Source organism: Prionailurus bengalensis, chromosome D1 (assembly GCF_016509475.1).
Source record: "Prionailurus bengalensis isolate Pbe53 chromosome D1, Fcat_Pben_1.1_paternal_pri, whole genome shotgun sequence".
NCBI classification, from domain to species: Eukaryota; Metazoa; Chordata; class Mammalia; order Carnivora; family Felidae; genus Prionailurus; species Prionailurus bengalensis.
In genome coordinates, this window is record NC_057346.1 from 11857079 (window position 1) to 11875215 (window position 18137).

At 43.1% G+C, this 18137-nt stretch overlaps 1 long non-coding RNA gene across 1 annotated transcript; it reads left to right on the forward strand.

The window, feature by feature from the left end:
- The first annotated feature begins 194 nt into the window (after window positions 1–194).
- On the forward strand, window positions 195–17175 carry LOC122482979. Its single transcript, XR_006297265.1, has 4 exons — window positions 195–1117; window positions 2282–2342; window positions 7810–7928; window positions 15368–17175. It is a non-coding gene; the product is annotated as an uncharacterized LOC122482979 (long non-coding RNA).
- Window positions 17176–18137: the final 962 nt, after the last annotated feature.

Below are 18137 nucleotides of genomic sequence, written 5' to 3' on the forward strand. Positions count from 1 at the left end.
GCGGAGGAGGAGGAGGAGGTAGCTATGCCCCGCCCCGCCCTCTACCCCTCTCCGGCCCCGCCTCCGCCTCGAGCCCGCCGGAGGCTCGTCCCACACGCCCCGCCCCCCGGCCTGCGCGCGCACGCAAGGCGCGCGGCCCGGGGCCGAGCGGCTCTGCGTGCTCCCGCGCACGCAGGGTTCTGACCCGGCGCAGGTCACGTGACTCAGGCCCCGCCCGCGGCTAACGGTCAGCGGCGCCGGCGTTCCGGGGCTGTTGGCGCCCAGGAAATGGTTTGGGAAGCGTGGAAGACTCGCTGTCCACCACCCCCCCCCCGGCCGTCTCGCGGAAGAGTTCAAGCTGCTCTCGGCCTCGGGAAGCTGTCTGGAGCCCGCGCTCTGGGCGGTTTCCCACCTGGCAGTAGAGTCGCTTGGGAGTCCAGGCGCTGGAGGGGTTACCCGTCGTTTGCTGGGAGAGGCGGAGGCTGAGCGCCGTGGTCTGGCCAGAGCTACCCAGACGGGCCAGACCCCCTCATCCCTGCTGCCCAGCACCCGCACACACCTGGGCGTGGGGAGTGAGTTGCCGCGTTGTCCCCTTTGCGGTTTTCTGGAGTTCAAACTAGAATTCCAATCTACTTGGTTAAGCCCGAGCCAGCTGCTCCTGACGGCGTATTAAGAACTCAGTGCCTCCCCCGATCAAAAATTGCATTTTCAACAGTTTGGTGGAAATCCTAACTACTAACCATGTTTCACATTATTCACGTGTTATCACTGACCGCCGTTCGGTTGGCACCCATTCGGCTGTCCCAAATCTCAGTAGAGGCCTGGTGTGGAAGAGCCCTTTTTTAGCGGTATGGTTATGCCATTTTCTTGATCTGGGCCTCTGGCGGTATCTTGGGTGTGAATTTGGTGTGGATCTTGCTTGGCCTTTCCCCCTGTGCTCCTGGCGTTGTTGCCCATGTGATTGTGATGTTTCACCTGCAGGCCTTTCTAGTCTGCCGGTGAGCCCAGCCTGTGGCACCAGGAAACGGGTGCAGAACAGGAGCAGTTCCCGTCGGAGACCTGGCTACTCACAGGAGCCGGGGCCATGACTGCTGCTGCTTTTCACCTGGAGACACAGAGGTTCCCCTTTCCCTGACAGGTAAACTGACAGAGTGATCAGAATCTTCCACGTGCAACAGGCCGACTGTGTGTGTGTGTGTGTGTCTGATGGTTGCAGGACTTTTATGGTTATGCCTCTGCCTTTTTTTTTTTCCCCATGAGTTCCACACCTGAGGTTCATGGCCTCAACCCTGGAGTCACGGCAAAACAAGTTGATTTCTCAGTATGATTTATTTACAGCTTCGCATATTTCTAAGTTACCAGAAAGCTCTATTTCTGTGTGTCTTGACCATGTCTCTGCAACAACTCTTGTTTGTCTTTGCACATTCATTTTAGGAAATTGCTTGTTTAATGGGAGTAAATGGGGTGGAAAACATGTAACTTATTCATGAACACTTCCTTGAAAAACTACCAGACACCTCCTACACTCGTATTTCTGGGGGGAAAAAAAGTGTATACAGGCCATTTGGTAAATAATAGGCCCCTGAATTTTGATTGAGCATCTTTCTGCTGTGTGGATCTAAACAGAACTCCAGATCTAATAAATTCAATATAATCAGTTTGAGGGCTCTAGATTGACAAATCCTCTTCGCCTCCTTGTGTTTAACTACCACCTGATCTTGGACACGGTAGTCAGCTAGAGACACCCTGTCCAAACAGAGTATTTAATGAAGAGTCTGCGTCAGTGCTTGGCCATCAGTTGGCAAGTTTCATGGTGATCAAATATCAAAAATGGACATCATGGAACATGCGCTGTCACCACAGAAAATCTTTTCTTATTCCTTCTTGAAACCCATACGTGAAGGCTCCAGAATAATTACATTATTAGTTGATAATCCTTTCAAGAGTGTTCAGGAAAAAAAAATAAGGGGCAATAGCAAGTAATTGACATATTTCAAAGGGGAATAATAGTTTTGGGGCTGTTTTCCTGAAGGAGAAATTGAATTTTTTTTCTTTCCCTGAAAACTGTTTGCCCCCATGCTAAGTTACTTTCTCTGAATCAATGGATTTATATTTCTGTTGGTGCCTTACTTCAAACCCAAAATAGAATTTGTATTGTAATAAAATGATCCCATTTTGTGTTATTGAATACTTGTGTGGAGCTTGTGGGATAAAAGAATGAAGGGAACGTGTTAGGAAAAGAAAAAAGGAGAAAGACGGAAATGCATACTTCTATTTCTTCTCTGTTTCACTCTGTAAATAGTTTCTGCCACTGTCTTTGGAGCAACTGGAACTGAGAGCTGAAGGCTGGGGCTGATTGACAGGTATGACTGTTCTCTGAGCAGTGGATTCCTTTCCAGGAACAATCTAGTCAGAAATGTCCTTACGGGCCAGCTTCTTAGCAGTTAGGAAAATGGCCTTTCTCACTATTTTGGAAACAGTATGGATATTTCTGTTATAACCTCTAGATTAAATAATTAGATGAAGTACAAGGTTAAATTATAGGTGTTCTGAAAGTGTCTCAGAAAAGGCTCTCTTTGGGGCGCCTGGGTGGCGCAGTCGGTTAAGCGTCCGACTTCAGCCAGGTCACGATCTCGCGGTCCGTGAGTTCGAGCCCCGCGTCAGGCTCTGGGCTGATGGCTCGGAGCCTGGAGCCTATTTCCGATTCTGTGTCTCCCTCTCTCTCTGCCCCTCCCCCGTTCATGCTCTGTCTCTCTCTGTCCCAAAAATCAATAAACGTTGAAAAAAAAATTAAAAAAAAAAGAAAAAAAAAGAAAAGGCTCTCTTTGGCTACTTGAAAAATGAATTTCTGGCCTTCCTGAAATGTGTACTGTAGGCGAATGTAGTTTGTTACCCATTCAGTAAGGTGAATGAGTTCATTTTCATTTTCAACGTATTTGGCCTTAGTATGCAAAATAATAACCTCATATCTCCTTATTTTTGTTTCTCTAGAAAACAAACACTAAAAAGAAAAAAACATAAAACAAACATCTTAAATCTGTTTTCTTCAGAATTCATGAAAGCCTTTACCCTGTGGGATTCAATTTTCCTTTTATAAGAAGGTGAATATAACTTTAGCTTCCAGATTGAGAGGTGATAAAAAAAGAACCAGAAACAAGCGTACTTCTGCAAACTTGATTTTTGACAAACCAGCATTGTAGACCAGTGGGCGTCAGATGGACTTTTCATAAATGGTACTCAGACAACTAGTTATCCATATAAAAAATTAATTTTGGACTCTTAGCTTACATCATAAGTAGAAACCAGTTTTAGGTGGATTAAAGACTTTAAAAAAGCAAAATTAAAAAAATTTTAAACATCCAGTTGGAGATTATACTTTGAGGATAGGAGAACTTCTTTAAATCAGATACAAAAGTACAAACCGTAAAAGAAAAGTTGGTAACTTTAATTAATGCTAAAATTAAGAATTTCTCAGGGCGCCTGGGTGGCTCAGTCAGTTAAGGTTCCGATTTCGGCTCAGGTCATGATCTCATGGTTCGTGGGTTCAAGCCTGGCGTCGGGCTCTGTGCTGACAGCTCAAAGCCTGGAGCCAGATTCTGTGTCTCTTTCTCTCTCTGCTCCTCCCCCACTCACGCTCTGTCTCTCTTCCTCTCTCAAAAATAAATAAACATTAAAAAAAATTAACAAAAGATTAAGAATTTCTCTTCGTTAAAAGGTACCATGAAAGGGGCGCCTGGGTGGCGCAGTCAGTTAAGCGTCCGACTTCAGCCAGGTCACGATCTCACGGTCCGTGAGTTCGAGCCCCGCGTCGGGCTCTGGCCTGATGGCTCAGAGCCTGGAGCCTGTTTCCGATTCTGTGTCTCCCTCTCTCTCTGCCCCTCCCCCGTTCATGCTCTGTCTCTCTCTGTCCCAAAAATAAATAAACGTTGAAAAAAAAAATTTAAAAAGGTACCATGAAAAAAAAATATCCACAAACTGGGAGAAAATAATTGTAACAATGTAACTGATAACATATTAGTATCCAGAACAAAATTTCCAAACCTTGGCACTGTTAACATGTTGGGGCCAGATACCTCTTTGTTTTGAGGCCTGTCCAATGCACTATGTTTTGGCATCATCTCTGGCCTCTCCCTACTAGATGCCAGTAGCTCTCTGCTGCCTACCTATGACCATCACAAATGTCTCCAGACCTTGCAAAATGTTCCCTAAGGGGCATATTCTCCAGTTGAGAACCAATGATCCAGACCAGGTGAAAAACCTTTACAAAAGAGACAGTGTAATAGAAGGAACAGCCAAACGCTGTGCAGATGCTGGATAGAAAAGGAAACCCAAGCAGTTGAAAAGATGCTTAAACTCACTGATAATGAGGAACACAGGAATTAAGACCACAAAGATGCCATGTCATGCATCCAGTTGGCAAAAATTTTTAAATACCACAATTACAAGCGTGGTCAAGGATGTGGAGCAGGGGCGCCTGGGTGGCGCAGTCGGTTAAGCGTCCGACTTCAGCCAGGTCACCATCTCGCAGGTCTGTGAGTTCGAGCCCTGCGTCAGGCTCTGGGCTGATGGCTCAGAGCCTGGGGCCTGTTTCCGATTCTGTGTCTCCCTCTCTCTCTGCCCCTTACCCGTTCATGCTCTGTCTCTCTCTGTCCCAAAAATAAATAAACGTTGAAAAAAAAAAATTAAAAAAAAAAAAAAAAGAATGTGGAGCAATGGGAGAACACTTACACACTTGCTGGTAGTGTAAATTAGCACAGCCACTTTGGAAAAATTTGGCATCTAGTACTAAAATTTGAAGTTGTGTGTGCCTCACATTCAGCATGTCCTAAGTATGTATCCTAGAACAATTCTTAGTTAGGATCTATGTGTAAGATGTTCTTAACACTTTTAATGGCAGATGAAGCAGGGATCAACCTAAATATATCAATGGTAAAATTGATCAATTGTTTTGTGTTGTCATTCGATGGAACTTTATAGAGCAGTTAAAATGAGTGAATTACAGCTATGCAATATCATGGATGAATCTTAGGAACATAGTACTGTAGGGGATCAAGCAAATCACAGAAGATGGCACATAATGTAATTCCATTTGTATGAATTACAAAAACCATCAAATAATATATCACCTAGGGAGATAAACATATGGTTAAACTACAAATGAAAGCCTGAATATTATAAACACAAAATTTGAACTAGAAGCTCTGAAGGAAGGGATGGGAAGGGAAGGGACAGACAAGGGAAGAGAAGGGATAGGGAACGGGCATATAAGGGAATTTACAGGTACTCCTAATGTTCTGGTTTCATAAATCAAGTGGTATTTACATGAGGGTTCATTATATCATTTTACATAAATTTTATTAACTTCAGTAATACAAAAGTTTGTTTTTTTTTAATTTTTTTATTTTATTTTTTTTTCAACGTTTATTTATTTTTGGGACAGAGAGAGGCAGAGCATGAATGGGGGAGGGGCAGAGAGAGAGGGAGACACAGAATCGGAAACAGGCTCCAGGCTCTGAGCCACCAGCCCAGAGCCCGACGCGGGGCTCGAACTCACGGACCGCGAGATCGTGACCTGGCTGAAGTCGGACGCTTAACCGACTGCGCCACCCAGGCGCCCCTACAAAAGTTTAAAAGAACATTAAACTTAAAATGAAAAGGCTATCAATCCTTGCTCTAATGATGTTTCCGTGCCCTCAAAAAATATTGAGAAAAGTCTCTGTAGTTTGCAGGTTACCCTTTTGAATGCTGGGTGATGCATGAGGCAGAAATTTAACATTCTCTGAAATTAGGGGCCCCTGCGTGGCTCCGTCGGTTAAGCATCCCACTTCGGCTCAGGTCATGATCTCGCGGTCTGTGAGTTCAAGCCCCGAGTCAGGCTCTGTGCTGGAGCTCAGAGTCTGGAGCCTGCTTCAGATTCAGATTCTGTGTCTCCCTCTCACGCTCTCTGCCCCTCCCCCGCTCACACTCTGTGTGTGTGTGTGTGTGTGTGTGTGTGTGTGTGTGTGTGTGTGTGTCTTAAAAAAATAAACATTAAACAAATTCTCTGGAATTATAATTTGAACTATCATCAAGATAAATGAAAAATACTACCATTCCTTTTTATGCAGAGTGTGCCCCAAATCCATATTTTAGATGATGTCCAATGAGCTAGAAATTCTATTTTATAAAACATTTTCCTCTTTAGCTTCAAGATTTGGGGAAAGACTTCTATGTCAAAGTTGTGGCCTCCTACAGAAACCGAAAATATCATTTAAGATAAAAACCAGAAAGCTACCCAGGAAAAAAAAAATAGAAGTTTGTATAATGCAGCAAATACTAGAAGCATAAATTGGAACTTAAGGTGACTTAATTTTTTCACCCAGGGCCCCATTGAAGTGAAAAATCTTCCTCCTCAAAATATCAGAATTTGAAAAAATAGATGAGGCCAGAGTAACTAATACAAACTTGCCTTCGGAAATGCGGATGTTTTTACTGATCTGATAACTTGACCTTGGAAGAAAACAGAACATTTTTAGAGGAAGTAATAACTTCACTGAGCACTTATAGGCTAGGTGGTGTCCTGAGTGCTTTGCAAGTATGAACTAATCCTCACGAGACCCTATGAAGTGCTGTTATTAATACCTCCTTTACAAATGAGGAAACCATCACAGAAAGGTAAAGTACTTTGCCCAAGACTTTTCTCCTATAAAGACGGGAGCCATGATTCTAAGCTAAGCAGTCTAGCTCTCTTTCTATAGGCTGAGGTAAAATATAAGATTCTGGCTTAAAGAAACCCAGGAAAGGGGCGCCTGGGTGGCGCAGTCGGTTAAGCGTCCGACTTCAGCCAGGTCACGATCTCGCATTCCGTGAGTTCGAGCCCCGCGTCGGGCTCTGGGCTGATGGCTCAGAGCCTGGAGCCTGTTTCCGATTCTGAGTCTCCCTCTCTCTCTGCCCCTCCCCCGTTCATGCTGTGTCTCTCTCTGTCCCAAAAATAAATAAAAACGTTGAAAAAAAAATTAAAAAAAAAAAAAAAAAAAAAAAAAGAAACCCAGGAAAGATGAATCATTAGAAGAAACAGCCTGTAAAGATTTCTTGGAGGAGGTGTTACCTGAACTGAGTTGACAGAGAAAGCAGAGAGTAAGACAATGGGAGTCTTGGAAGGCCATTAAAGACTAGTTATAGGTGGAGTTAACCACAGGTCCCAGTTTGCCTGGGGCAATCAGGTTTACCCCCTGTCCCCCCCCCTCCCCCCAATGATTTTTGGTAGCTTTTCCTTCCTCAAACTTCTGGATGTTAAATTGTCTGGTCATCCTACTACGGAGCAGTTTATCTTGAAAGTAAGCAATTCCTAGAGAATCTCACCGTAGTATAACCCAAAGTCTTTCAGATATAACTAAAATGCAAATCTCTAGCCCTGTCTGATTAAGTGTGTATCATTAATAAGAACTGGTTCATCTGTTTCTAAAGAACATAGCCAGAGGGAGTAGAGGGCACCCCATTGAAGGTGGGTGGGATCACTGCCTGGAGACCCTTGCCCTTAAGGGACTGGGTAGCTTTTTCAGTTTTGTAAGCCATCCTCTGTGGCATTTAAGGCCTAGAGGTGCCTGAGAGCCATCCCGGAAGAGAAAGGAGACAACGTGGAGTTAAAAGGGGGGAAAATATTTGATGGTCTCTGCCAGAGGGGGGCAGAAGTTGAATGGGTTTTTGTTTTTGCTTTTGTGGGATTTTTTTCTTCCCATGAGAGAAGAGAGTTTTAGAATTTTATTTAGACCTGGAATGTTGAAGGGAACAACTTTAAAATTTGGAAACAGTGGTTTGTTGGAGTATTTATTGTCTCTTCCACTTCTCCAGAGTAACCAGAAAGTGAAAACCAGAGGAAGACAGTGTCCTGAATAGAGTGGACTCTTGAGCCATTTTTCTGAGGAGCCGCCACTCCATAGAGGGGACATCAGTTGTGTTCAGGAGGACAGGTACGTAGTGCGTGCTTTGGGCTGGCAGTTCAGAGAGCTGGTCTGTGCAAATCAAGATTCTCTAATACCAAGGAGTAAAAAGATTTGGAAAAGTTACTTAGCTCGAAATTACTAGTCATGTTATTTGAAGTAGAGGATTCTCAAATTTGGTTCCCTTAACTTTATGAAAAGAGGAACAGTGATCCCCACAATCATTGTCATATGTTAAAGCTCATTAATTCATTGGCAAGACAAAGAGAATGGAATAGCAGCCAGACCAACACTCTGGCTTGATCATGGAGAGCAGGTCCATGATCTGGTTGTGACCTCGCTGGGAGAACGTGATGAAAATACTTTCCGCATTATGAAGTGACACTTAAATAAGTTTTGATTTTTATAAAAACAAAATTTGCATTGCTCAAACTGAATAGGGTCAAGAGCCCCTTTCTGTCACTTTGTGGACATTACCAAGGAAGCCTGCCTGTTCAGAGCCAGTGCTAGAGGTTCCTGGTTGGGGAAGGAGCACTTATTGAAGCAAAAGTTTAACAAAAGTGATGTTTTTGTTTCTTTTCTTGTCTAGGAATTCATTCTTAGTATTTAACCATACTAGAAAAGCCATATATGGTGTATATTTTGGCTTCCTCCCCACCATGGACACACATTATTTGGGAATCTCTGTCTTGGTTATCATAAAGACTAAAAATCTGAAGCTTTGGTGTTGTAAGCCCTTACCTTTTTTTTTTTTTTAATTTAAATTCAGGTTAGTGTAGTGTTGGTTTCAGGAGTAGAGCCCAGTGATTCATCACTCCCATATAACACCCAGTGGTCATCCCAACAAGTGCCCTCCTTAATGCCCATAACCCATTTAGCCCATCCCCCCCCCCACCAACCTCCCCTCCAGCAACCCTCAGTTTATTATCTGTACTTAAGAGTCTTTTATGGTTTGCCTTCCTCTCTGTTTTTATGTTATTTTTCCTTCCCTTCCCCTATGCTCATCTGTTTTGTTTCTTAAATTCCACATGTGCGTGAAATCATATGGTATTTGTCTTTCTCTGACTGAATTAATTTGCTTAGCATAATAATACTTTAGTTCCATCCACGTTGCAAATGGCAAAATTTTATTCTTTTTGATCACTGAGTAATATTCCATTGCATATAAGATAAAAAGCTTCTGCACAACAAAGGAAACAATCAGTAGAACTAAAAGGCAACAGACAGAATGGGAGAAGATATCTGCAAAGGATATATTGGATAAAGCGTTGGTATCCAAAATCTATAAAGAACATATCAAGCTCAACAACCCCAAACCACATAATCCGGTGAAGAAATGGGTGGAAGACATGAATAGATACTTTTCCAAAGAAGACATCCGGGTGGCCAACAGACACATGAAAAGATGCTCAACATCACTCATCATCAGAGAAATGTAAATCAAAGCCACAATGAGGTACCACCTCACACTGGTCACAGTGGCTAAAGTGAACAACTCAGGAAACAACAGGTGTTGGTGAGGATGTGGAGAAAGGGGAACACTTTTGCACTGTTGATGGGAATGCAAACTGGTGCAGCCACTCTGGAAAAGTGGCTCCTTTTGGAGCCTCCTTATGGAGGTTCCTCAAAGAATTAAAAATAGAACTATCCTATGACCCAGTAATTGCACTTCTAGTTATTTATCCAAAGGATGGAAAAATGCTGATTTGAAGGGGCACATGTACCCCAATGTTTATAGCAACACTATCAACAATAGTCAAATTATGGAAAGAGCCCAAATGTCCATTGAACGATGACTAAAGAAGATGTGGTATGTATATACAATGTAAGCCCTTATCTTGGTATTTAACAGCTACTAGAACTCATTTTCCCTCTTATAAATGACAGACTGAAAATACTTTCATTTTTTTCACAGAAGTTATGTGATTCATTGTTACTTGTAGTTCTTATTTATTTTTCTTCAGATTTGAAAACTTAGTAATTAGTAATTGTGATTTTGATGATTACATTCAGTCCATAACAAGTTATATTTATTTTCTTTTTATGTTGCTGAGATAGTATTGCCTTTTTTTAAAGTTTATTTATTTTAAGAGAGAAAAAGTTAGCATATGTGCATGCACAGGGAAGGAGCAGAGAGAGAGGAGAGAGAGAGAATCCAAAGCATGCTCCACACCATCAACATGGAGCCCGACGTGGGACTTGAACTCATGAACCATGAGATCATGACCTGAGCTGAAATCAAGAGTTCGACACCCAACTGACTGAGCCACCCAGGCACCCCACTGTGTTGCTTTTTAAAATAAATTAATCAAGTGGCGCCTGGGTGGCTCAGCCCATTAAGTGTCCGACTTCAGCTCAGGTCATGATCTCACAGTTTGGGAGTTCGGGCCTCACATTGGACTCTGTGCTGACAGCTCAGAGCCTGGAGCCGGCCTCGGATTCTGTGTCTCCCTCTCTCCCTGGCCCTCCCCTACTTGTGCACTCTCTCTCCATCTCTTTCTCAAATATAAACATTAAAAATTTTTTTTTTTTATTTATAAAATAAATTAATCAAGAATGTTGCTTTTGGTATGGAGGATTAAGATCTTAACAAATCTGCTGTGTAACAGATAACAGTTACAAAGTCTGGGCAAAATAAAAAGTACCTGAAGTATCTGGAGCTTGAATAGAGGTTTCAAAAGGGAGTCGTAACGTGGCAGAAAGGTCCGACGAGGGGTGTGTGCCCCACTATTTCAGCTTTACTCAGATAACGGACCATAGTCACAGCATGACACACGGTGGTTGAAGTGCTAGTGGAAAACCAACCAGGCTTCTGGCCTGAGGAACCAAAAACTAGAGTTTAGGACAAACATGGCAACCCAAAAGAAAGGGAGGGAATTGTGAAGAGGAGAGAGGTAGAGAAAAAGATCCCCAGGTTTTTGTGCAGAGTCTAACCACGTCTCTGGCTGACCCTTCCACCAGCCGCAAAGCACCTCAAAAAGCACAGAAGAAATCAGATGAGCTGTGAGCTGTTGCTTGTGTCCAAAAGAGACAGTTTGCAGTTTGAGTCTCACCAAATTAATTCACTGCCAAAGCACAAAAACATCGACATTCATTGGAGAAAGAGGTTACACACACACACACACACACACACACACACACGCACACACACACACGCACACACACACACACACAAACACCCTCTCCATCCTTTAGACAGAGAATTGAGAGTCTCGGTAAAACATAATATATAAGGGGGCACCTGGGTGGCTCAGTTGGTTAAACGTCTGGCTTCAGGTCAGGTCATGATGTCACAGTTCATGGGTTCAAGCCCTGCGTGCTGACAGCTTGGAGCCTGGAGCCTGCTTCCGATTCTGTGTCTCCCTCTCTCTATATCCCAACCCTCGCTCTCTCTTGCTCTCTCTCTCTTTCTCAAAAAAATAAAAAAAACATTAAAAACAAACATAGTATGTAGGAATACAATCCCAAATTACTTGATATATAAAGAACCAGGAAAATATGACCTCTTACCAAGAGAAAAGACAGGCCAGATGAAGATGTTAGAATCCATTAGACAACAACATTAAAGTGTCTGTGATAACTAAGCTCTGTGAAGTAAAGGAAACCATACTTGTAGTAAGCAAAATGGAAGAACCTCCACAGATAATTATAAAACATAATAAGAAAATGAAAAAAAATCAAGCTTAAACATTCAGTATTTGAGGGGCGCCTGGGTGGCGCAGTCGGTTAAGCGTCCGACTTCAGCCAGGTCACGATCTCGCGGTCCGTGAGTTCGAGCCCCGCGTCGGGCTCTGGGCTGATGGCTCAGAGCCTGGAGCCTGTTTCTGATTCTGTGTCTCCCTCTCTCTCTGCCCCTCCCCCGTTCATGCTCTGTCTCTCTCTGTCCCAAAAATAAATAAACGTTGAAAAAAAAAATTAAAAAAAAAACATTCAGTATTTGAAATGAAAAAGTCATTGACTTGGCTTTATAGTACGGTACGTATTGTATAAAGGAAAAACTCTCACACTGTCTTGTGGGGTGTATCTATTTAGATGTAACCCATGACACACCGGAGCATGGTGATGGCAGGGGCCAGTAAATGGAACCAAATGATTGCATGGTAACTACATTTGATGGGAAAGTGCTGTAGTAACTTGAAAAGTAGACTGTGTGAACAATGTTTATTTTAATTTCTAGTATAACCACTAAAAAAAGTTGTGCAAAAAGTATAGCTAAAAAGCCAATAGGTAATCTTTATTAAAAACCAAAAAAATCCAGGGGTGCCTGGGTGGCCTATTCGGTTAAGCATCCAACTTCAGCTCAGGTCATGATCTCATGGTTTGTGAGTTTGAGACCCGTGTCAGGTTCTGTGCTGACAGCTTGGAGCCTGGAGCCTGCTTCACATTCTTTGTCGCCCATTCTGCCCTCCCTCGCTCGTGCTCTGTCTCTCTCTCTCTCTATTTAAAGAATAAATAAACATTTAAAATTTTTAGAAAGTTAAAATCCAAAAGTAGGCAGAAAAGGAGGAGTTTTTTTATTTTTTATTTTTTTATTTTTTTAATTTTTAAAAAAAAATTTTTTTAACGTTTCATTTATTTTTGAGACAGGGAGAGGGTCAGAGAGAGGGAGACACAGAATCTGAAACAGGCTCCAGGCTCTGAGCTGTCAGCACAGAGCCCGGCATGGGACTCGAACTCCCGGACTGCAAGATCATGATCTGAGCTGAAGTCGGCCGCTTAACCGACTGAGCCACCCAGGCACCCTGGAGGAGTTTTTTTTTTAAAAAGAATATAAAATACAAATAATAAAATGGGTAACTTAAATCCAAATGTATCAAAAACTACTTTAAATATTAGTGGATCAAATATTCCAATTAAAAGGCAGAAATTAAAATGAAATGTAAAAGAAGACCCAAATATGCTACATGTAAGAGATGTGCTTTAAATATAAACACACATGTAGGCTGAAAGCAAATAGATGGAAAGAGAAGACATACCATGTGCCATGGACTGAATGTTTGTTTCCACCACCCCTCCCCCGCCATTCATATATTGAAATCTTAACCCCCAATTAGGAAGTGAGGCCTTCTGGGGGGTGATTAGGTCATGAAGGTGGAGCCCTCATGATGAAATTAATGCCCTTATTATATATTATGGCCCCAGAGAGTTCTCTAGTCCCCTTTCCATTATATGAGGATACAAGAAGCCAGCAACCTGCAACCCTGAAGAGGTCCCTCACCAGAACTTGATCATGCTTACACCCTGACCTTAGACTTCCAGCCCCGAGAATGGTGAGAAAGAAGTTCCTGTTATTTTTGAGCCAACCAGTCTGTGGTATCCTGTTAAAGCATGTAAATAAGCATGGAAAGGCCACAGTGGTTGTTAATATCAGACAAAACAGACCTGTGGCAAAGAGTATTATCAGAAACAGGGCCATTTTATAATGACGGATACATGGATTCATCAAGAAGACGTGATATTCGTAAATGTGGGTTAATGTGTATGTGCCTAATAACAGAGCTCCTAAAATGCATGAAGCAAAAATTGAAAGGATAAAAAGAAGAAATGGACAATTCCACAATGGTAGTAGGAGGTTTTAACACCCCACAGGAAGTGGTACAACAAGAGACAGAAAAGAACCGCAAAAATATAACCCAAACAACACTATCTACCACCTTGATCTAATTGTTATTCACAGAATGTTACATCCAACGATGTCAGACTGCACCTTCCTTTCAGTACACACGGTGCTTTTACAACAGATCATATGCTAACCCACAAAACACCTCTCAATCAAAATAAGACTATTGAAATCATCGAATATGTTCTTTTACCACAACAAAATTAAATTGCAAGTCAAGAACAGTACAGATGGTCCCCAACTTTTGAAGATCCCACTTACAATTTTCAACCTCACAATGGTGCAAAAGTGATACACATTCATTAGAAACCACTATGAATTTTGAATTTTGATCTTTTCCTGAGCTGCTGCTGTACAGTATGGTTCTCTGTTGTGACACTGGGCAGCAGCTTTGTGCCACCGTGCCCAGTCAGCCACGTGGTCGCCAGGGTTGACGATTGATCCACCTACAACCATTCTATACCCATGCAACCATTCTGGTTTCGGGTTTTCACTTTCAGTATAGTATTGAGTAAATTATATGAGAGATTAAACTTTATTATAAAATAGGCTTTGCGCTAGATGAATTTCTCCCACTGTAGGCTAATGTAAGTGTTGTGAGCCCAGCTAAGGTCAGGTAGGCTAAGCTATGATGTTTGGTAAGTTAGGTGTATTAAATGCATTTTCTGCTTAATGATATTTTCAACTTATGATGGGTTCATGGGGATGTAACCTCATCATAAGTTGAGGAAGATCGTACAATATCTAGAAAGACATCCCAAATTTTAAAATAAACAACTTACTTCTAAATAATCTGTGGGGCAAGAAAAATCACGAGAGGTTAGAAAATATTTAAGACAGAAAAGTAATGAATATACAATATATCAAAATTTGTGTAATGCCCCTAACCTAGTGCTTAGAGAAAATGCATGGTCTTATTTTATGTTTTATTTAAGTATAATAGACACACAATGTTACATTAGTTTCATGTGTACAACATAGTGATACAAGAAGTTTATATGTCATGCTGTGTTCACAAGTGTGGCTACTGGTCTGTCCTGATACATCCTGATACATCGCTATTACAATACCATTGACTATGTTCCTTATGCTGTGCCTTTTATTCTGGTGGCTTATTCACTCCATAACTGGAAGCCTGTATCTCCCACTCCTCTTCACCTATTTTGCCCGACCCCCAAACCCACCCCTCTGGCAACCATCAGTTCTCTGTATTTACAAGTCTGATTCTGAAATGGCTACATACTGTATGATTCTAACTATATGACATTCTAGAAAAGGTGGACCTTTATAACATTAAAATTCTTTATTGGTTTTGGGGCTCCTAGGTGGTTCAGTTGGTTGAGCATCCAACTTTGGCTCAGGTCATGATCTCAGGGTTCATGGGTTCGAGTCCTGCATCAGGCTCTTTGCTGACAGCTCAGAGCCTGGAGCCTGCTGCAGATTCTGTGTCTCCCTCGCTCTCTGCCCCTCCCCCATTCACACTCTGTCACTTTCTCTCAAAAAATAAATAAACACTAAAAAATTTTTAAATTCATCTTTTATTTTTTTTAATGTTTATTTTGGAGGGAGGGAGGGAGGGAGAGAGAGAGAGAGAGAGAGAGAGAATGCATGGGGGAGGGGCAGAGACAGAGAGAGGGAGGCACAGAATTGGAAGCAGGCTCCAGGCTCTGAGCTGTCAGCACAGAGCCCGATATGGGGCTCGAACCCACAAACCGTGAGATCATGACCTGAGCTGAAGTCGGACACTCGAGTAACTGAGCCACCCAGACGCCCTTATATGATTTTTAATAATACTTTTTATAACATTTCAGAAGTGGAGAGCCAAGGCTTTCTTTATTTCCACTCTTAGGGAGAAAGAGAAACTACCTCTTCAAACATCACTGGGAAACTTGGGTGCTCCTGGGACCAAGAGTTTGGAGAAGGAAGAGTAATAAGGAAGTAAGCAAAGAGGAATTTGTTGACAGTTGCAAGCAAAGTAGAAATAGATTAGATGAATTGGTGTTGGGGATCCTGGAGAGGAATGTTTAGAGCAAAGAAGACAAGAGGCATGAATAGAGGCATGGCATGACTTTCAAGCTGTGGAAACGTGAACAGTAAAGTACAACGGACAATAGGTTGGATGGATGTTCCCTGGAGCTGCAGGTGCAGTGGCTGCCACAAGGCGGTGCTCTGACTACATCTACTTTGGCTTCCACTGTGCTTTTCATTTTCCCACTCCTCTCTCCTCTTTAAGGGCTCTAACTAGAGGTCTGTCACACTCCAGCCATAGTCAGCCAGCCTGTTATTAGTGCCAAGCCATCCTCCTGGAGCAATGACAGTGTAAATTTCAGCAGTGGCAGAAAGGGGACAAATACAGCTGTTGTGCATTTTAGAATAATTGCCACAGACCATTTAGAGACAGCTTTATAATAACGGCACTTATACAGACTTATACAATATTTCCCTTTTCTGTTTTATTCCTCCCTCAACACTTTGCAACGTGAATGTGTTAATCCGCTCATCTTGTGAGTCTAGAATTATCTGCTCCCTAATTTGCTTTTCTTTTACTTTATTTCATGTGTTTATGTTTAAAGCAACTGGCCTTTCTTTGGGCAATTAGGGTGGTTCAGGTAGAAACCTGTGTTCTGTCTGCTCCCCAGTTTTACAAAAGGAGGCTTGCAGTCCCAGGGAAGGTACCATTCGCCCTTTTCCTACCTTATTCCTTCTGCTGGGAGTCCCACTCTTCCTGCCCTCACCTTTTCCCAACACAAATGCTATTTGTGAAACCCCTCTTCTCACCCCACCCCAAGTCTGGCTCCTCTTTTTGCTTCCATTGTCCCGAGTTCACTTACCAGCTAGCTAGTGTTTATCTCATTGTGTGCTCAGTGTTTCTTATCTATCACCTCTATTCCAAGTTCCTTGAACTTTCTTTATATTCCCCAGTGTCCACCACAACTCCCCACATAGTGAGCACATGGATGGCTGGATAAATAAAACAGGTTCCAGCAGATCAAAGCCCTTGCCCCATCTTGAGTCCGCAGCAGAGTTGGAAATATCCAGAAATTTAGACCCGAACCAGAATATCTTACTGGCTGCTGTGGTTGACCGTGGTCTCTCCACAGAAAAGTTCTAAATGGACCTAAATGGAGAAGCCCTGGGTCCTGCAGTGCGCCACAGATCCGGGGAGATGCCCAGAGCTGGCACAGCAAGACTTCAAGGCCCATAATGTGTGCAGAAGGTCTGGATGATGCAGATTACTAAGACCACCTGCCTTACATGGCACTTGAAGCAGCGTCCTGGAACTGATGTCCTCAGAGGCATGACAAGAAGCAGCAAACCATGTGATCCCATGTTCCTCTAGTTTTTTTTTTTTTTGGGGGGGGTGGGGGGACGGACATCTCTCTCCAGGTGACTGTGAGACCCCTGAATTTTAGCACCCTCTGAGAGAATCAAAGAGGCATGAACTCCCTGTGTCTGGATCCAGTGTGTATCCTTTGCATGGCTTGCTGGCTGGCTCTGGACCAAACCCACCAAAAGCGATCTTGCTCTGAACCCGAGTCATCGTTCCCACCCATCCTTTCTGAGATGGTGGAGGAAGGACAGCATATTGGGTATGGTTGTGAAAAAGCTCATCCCTTTTGGTGTGTCCTCTTTCTTGCGTAAACCAAACTTCTTTTCTGCCCGCCTGTTAATTCTTCCCTCCCTCTCTTTGTTCCATCCTTCTTATGTATTTAATGAGTACTCACTAGGTGCCAAGCTCTGTGCTGGAGACACAAAGATGAATTAGGTACAGTGCTCTACCTTCAAAGAATTCACAGGATTCTGGAAGAGACAGGAAGGTCACAATATACTTGTATAAATGCCATAATGTAGGAGGTATCTGTGAGACCCTGGAAGTTCAAGGGAGTGGGCCATAGCACACTAGCAGGTGTTTGGTAGCCAGCTGGTGGGAGGAGCCCTGATTGGTAGTGTTTGCTGATGTCTGATGTCCGTGTGGCAGACATTCCCATCATGGCTGCTCTCAAGCTACTAACCTGATGTCACTGAACAGAGTTGGGAAGGGACGTACACAGTTGGCCCTTTTGATGCAGTAAGAGCCATTTCTAGTATACCACCATGACTTCCCCCTCTAAGACCCTGAGCAGAGAAACCCATTCAAGCTGTACCTGGGTTTCTGACTTACAGAACCATGAGCTCACAAACGAGTTTGGTTTTAAGCTGCTAAGTGTGTAGGAATTTGTTTTGTTGCCATAGAAAACAGAGCCTATTACACCCTTTTTACAGATGTGAAAACTAAAGCTTAAAAACAGTAAGCAATTTGACCACAAGCATCTAGCAAGTGATGGGGCTGGGAGGGCAACTGAGATGTGTCAGATTCCAAAGCCTGGGAAACTTACTCCTGTGTTCCATGACTTCCCATAGAAAACCATGTCAGGGGGCGCCTGGGTGGCGCAGTCGGTTAAGCGTCTGACTTCAGCCAGGTCACGATCTCGCGGTCCGTGAGTTCGAGCCCCGCGTCGGGCTCTGGGCTGGTGGCTCGGAGCCTGGAGCCTGTTTCCGATTCTGTGTCTCCCTCTCTCTCTGCCCCTCCCCCGTTCACGCTCTGTCTCTCTCTGTCTCTCCAAAAATAAATAAACGTG